The sequence below is a fragment of the Copadichromis virginalis genome, linkage group LG3, assembly GCF_057382275.1.
Source record: "Copadichromis virginalis isolate Kocher_CV1m ecotype Utaka linkage group LG3, C_Virginalis_male_GT1.1, whole genome shotgun sequence".
NCBI lineage: Eukaryota > Metazoa > Chordata > Actinopteri > Cichliformes > Cichlidae > Copadichromis > Copadichromis virginalis.
In genome coordinates, this window is record NC_140620.1 from 10,305,849 (window position 1) to 10,310,509 (window position 4,661).

The 4,661-nt window shown below is 46.2% G+C and overlaps 2 long non-coding RNA genes across 2 annotated transcripts in view; both read right to left on the minus strand.

Annotated features, from left to right (window-relative positions):
- Nucleotides 1-460: 460 nt before the first annotated feature.
- LOC146712701 (uncharacterized) lies at nt 461-2,277 on the minus strand. Its single transcript, XR_014919074.1, has 3 exons — nt 2,237-2,277; nt 719-760; nt 461-571 (listed from the first exon to the last, which is right to left on the minus strand). It is a non-coding gene; the product is annotated as an uncharacterized LOC146712701 (long non-coding RNA).
- Nucleotides 2,278-4,166: 1,889 nt separating this feature from the next.
- Nucleotides 4,167-4,661, minus strand: part of LOC146712702 (uncharacterized) — a 1,357-nt gene continuing 862 nt past the window's right edge. Inside the window, exon 3 of the long non-coding RNA XR_014919075.1 lies at nt 4,167-4,500. This is a non-coding gene — a long non-coding RNA (uncharacterized LOC146712702). The remainder of the gene's footprint in view (nt 4,501-4,661) is intronic.

Consider the following 4,661-nt stretch of genomic DNA (forward strand, 5'->3'; position numbering starts at 1 on the left):
ACATGTCAGGTTTTACAGGAAACAATAATAATAAATAATAAAACTAAAAAAACTTAAACACTGTGTAAGTGATTTAAATTATGCATAAGAAGTGCTTAAGTAAAAAAGGACAATCTATTATCAGAAAAACCGTCATGCATGTCAACATCATAAATATTAAATAATGATGTAAAAGTTAAGCGACTTAATAATACGACATGGGCCCAAAGTGCAGCATACTTATGATGTAAGATGGAAAACATTGTTTGATTTTTGCATTACCAGAATATGAGGCAGTACTTTAACTTACGCACTAATTAAAGGTAGTTAGAATATAACGATTTCTTTGCTTGCTGTAAAACCTGATTTTAAGTGTTTGTGTGTTTTGGAATTTCAAATGAAATTCATTTAAATTCTATTAATTACAGGACAATTACAGCCCAGGCTGTGCTACACAGCGTCACGGAGATTATACCTGGCAGGATTGCTTTGTAGATCGACACCATCGGGTAGGTGGAGACAAAGTACGGAATGATGACCACTAAGTGGAGGAAAGCCTGTAACGGCAGGAATGGAGGCAGGCAGGCGAGGACTGGAAGAGGTAAGGCACACACACACACACAGACACACGCACACACACACACACACGCACACACACACACACACACACACACACACAGTAAGTGTATTTGTGTTCTTGTAGGAGTCTCACTGATTGTTTTCACTTCCATCGACTCACCTGCAGAAACAGTCAGTGCAGACAGCAGCAGCACACACGCACCTGCAACAGGAGGTCAGAGGTCACTGAAGGTCAGAGGTCACTGAAGGAAGTTTGTACAATGTTTTGCATGCATTGTATTGGAAATGACTAAACATCGCCCAGAGCACATCTGAGGCCTGTGCTGTGGGGTCCTGATACGCCCCACTGTGCGCAGCCCACGCTAAACAGAGAGGGGTCCACAGTGGGACCCACTGTCGGCCTGCAGCACATCCACAGTGGTGCCACAGGTGTGGGCTGCCCTGCTGAGTGTCCTTCAGATCCCGGGTCCTTGGTGACATAGCTTAAATCTCCTTTACAGTCCTGTCTGTCACAAACTGCACACTCATGTTTGCTGATCAGCAGTTTTCAGCTATTCCAGACTCCTGATTGGCTCGTGCTGCTGGCTGGGCGTTCCGTATCTCTGGAGTCATTTCCCTCTTCCCATCAGTTTGTCTTCCTCACCCACAGTCTTCAAATCCCAGCTGGAAAACTCTTCTCAAAATCTTCTAACTGACGTGCGCTCGCGTTTTCCCAGCACACCTCTCATTATTTTATCTGTATTTCTTTGTCATTGTTACTTTGTTTCTGCTTATATTAACACTGTTTGTGTCTTTTATCTTTATCATTATTAAACTCTTTGTTTTGCTTTGATTCTCTGCTGATAGCTTTGCTTCTGTGCAGCACTTTGGTCAGCATGTGTGAGTGACAGCCTCTCCCGATGTGATAAAGATGAATCCACGGTGAGAAGAAGCCCCGCCCACTATCTCCAGCTCCGAGAGAACTAACCAGTTTCACATGAAGGGTTTGAGGTCAGGTGGAGATTCAGATATTCCAGGAGAGCTCTGCAGAGCTGGACGTCTCTGTATCACCCCATTGCTGTTTGTAGCTTTTATCTGTGATTATTTTTACATTACTTCCTCTTCCTGGTGAGCTCTGCTGCAACTTCGACCTACGCAGAGCAACAGCAACATCTGGATAATTACAAGCATCTGTGTGATTTACTGAAAATCCTTCAGTCTGTGAAGCCAACACCTGACAGACAAACACAAACCAGGTACCACAAAGCCTGTGTAACACACCCTGCACTCACACGTGTGCGCAGAGACAGAGTTGGATGTAAACGACATGCTGAGAGGTTTAATCAGCGTGAATCCAGAGCACAGAAACACTGTTTGACTTCCTGTATAAACTTTGCCATCAGAGCACTGTGAGGTCACACACTGGTAACACTAAGGACAAAGCTGTACGTGCTGTTTTGATTTGGATAGAAGCTTTAAATAATTTTAAAAAGAAAACATAATGGAAGTGTGATTTATTAAGAAAACCTCTGAGTGTTTCCCTTTTAAGGACACACACAAAGTCATTTACAGTCATTTACTGGCAGCGGTGATAAATGTGCACAAATATGCAGCCAGCAGCACATTTATGAAGCTAAAGTCATGTTTTTGGAATTTAAGAGTTGAACAAAGGAGTGTCGGAGCTCTTTGTTTGACTTACCGAGGAGCAGATACACTGATGGACCCTTCATGACGTCTGCGTCACGAATGAATGCGAGTTTGAGCAACACAGTGACACCCTCAGTCCGACCACTTCCTTTCTAATAAGGGCTCAGTGTACAGAGCGTCAAATTATGATGCTGTGTTGTCACAGATAACGAGGGGTGTCCAGGCCTCGAGGGTCGGAGTTCAACCGCTGTGGTGTGTTTCTACAGTGCTGTGGTCAGTGTGTTCGTGTAACAGTAACGAGTCAGACATAATACAGAACCTGAGAAGATATAAATTCAATTCAGTTTCATTTGCACAGCACCAAATCACAACAGCAGTCGCCTCAGGGTGCTTTATCTCGTAGACCCGACAATAATACATGCAGATATAACAGGAACAGAAGAGTCAGGAAAGGCAAACTACACAAAAGCTCATCAGTGAGAACACAAACCAAAGAGGGACGTGGGATCACTGAGCAGTTCAGCCACAGCATGAGGCTCACACCAGCACACAGCCTGTCCACAGCCAGCTGCTGATTAATGCAGACTCAGTGTGGGCCTGCAGCGTACCCACAGTATGGCCACAGTCTAGGTGTGGGCTGTCCTACATGTGCCCCACGGTACATTGCTGTCACCAGCTGGTCTGTGTGGACCAAAGTGTTGCTGAAAACAAAGCTACTTTGCAGACGGGTCACCACGTGACAGCTGTTTGCACCACAGGCCCTTCCTGATGAAACAGGACTGATGATTCTTCTCAAGCTTCAACCAGCAAACCTTTGCTTCATGATCCACCGTGTGAACCACCACACTCTGCAGCACTGTGATAAAACATGTTTCCTCTCCACATGAGTCACATTGCCCTGTTCGTTGTCTCCTTATTAAAAACGATGTGCCCGCGTACATGTGCATGCAGGCCCACAGTGGGCAGGTGTGCGTGAACTGTGCAGCTGTGTGAGTGGGTGTGGCCACACAGGGCTGACAGCAGTTTTGCCCTCTGGGGTCTCTGAGTTTCCTCGCTGTGATGTCCACAGAAAACCATGATGGAGGCGCTGTGGGCCCACATGGGCTGACCCACAGGCGTCCACTCAGGGTTCTCTGTGAGCAACCATTATTCAGTTTTATTTATAAAGTGCCAAATCACAACAACAGGTGCTTAATGTTTTAAGGTAAAGATCTTCCGACAACACAGAGAACCCAACAATCAGATGAAGGAAACACTTGTCTGTAACAGGAAGAAACCTCCAGCAGCACCAGGCTCAGGGAGGGGCGGGGCATCTGAGAGACCGGCTGGGCCGAGGGGAGGAAGACGGGACAAAGACGTGCTGTGGAAGACAGCCAGAGATTAACAATAACAAAGTCCAAAGTGGGCATTCCTGCCACAGGGACCCACAAGGGCATAACTGCTGTGGGGCCCACAAAGGCTAGCCTAACCCACCCCACATGGGGTTCCTGTGAGCGAGCTCACCATGGAGTGCCCACAGAGCCCCCTCTCAGGGGTCCCGAAGGGCAAAACTAGGAATTGTGGGACAGTTGGATTTTATTTCCATGTAAACGTGGATCATGGTTCCTTGGAGGGTTTCTCTCAATGTGACCTGAACTTTGGTAGTTGTGATCTAAGTTTTCAGATGTCTAATCATGGTCAAATATGTAAAATCATTCAAAACCATCGAGTCCAGCTAACTTAATGGAGGTTTTCTTGGCTGGTTGGTGGATTTTATGTAAATCAGCCAGTCTGAGTAGTTGTTAATGTCCAGAGTGAAGCCTGCCTCTCAGCCTGTAGCTGGGACATGCTACAGCCTCCCTGTAACTCTGAACTGGAGAGGCAGATGTGTTACGGTTGTTCAATGTGAGGCTCAAACTCTCCCTGATGTGAAACAGCTCTGCAAACACTGCAGCAACACAAAGTCACAGCGTGAGAACAGAACTCAGACTGTTTATCCCAAAGTATGAAAACTTTATTACAGCATTCAGAATATTAAAGACGACACAGATCAACGTATTTTACATTAAGCATAACAAATCTAACAGCAAAGCAAATATCAGAATAAGATAAAAACATCCTTGAACTCATTCAACACCTGAGACCTGTGAGGACCTGGTCACATGCAGCAGGAGCAGGTCTATCATGTTTGCAGTCTGAATGCAGCGACGGTGCTCGCTGTAGATCAGAAGTCATGCTCGGTGATGACATCAGCAGCGATGTCATCATAGTCCTCGCCAAATTCCTGAGTTTCTTCATCAAGCCGGGCCGTCTCCATGGAGAAAACCAGAGGACGTCCTGCGGCGAGTGAACACAGACTAAACACAACCAGTTTAAACAAACTCCCAACTCCAGTTCAAGTCCCAGAGGAGGACCGGCTTTAGGTTTAATGGTGCTTGGCCCGGTGCCGACAGGCATCACCTCTGACTCTGTGCTGTGTTATCCTGGCAGGACGGTAC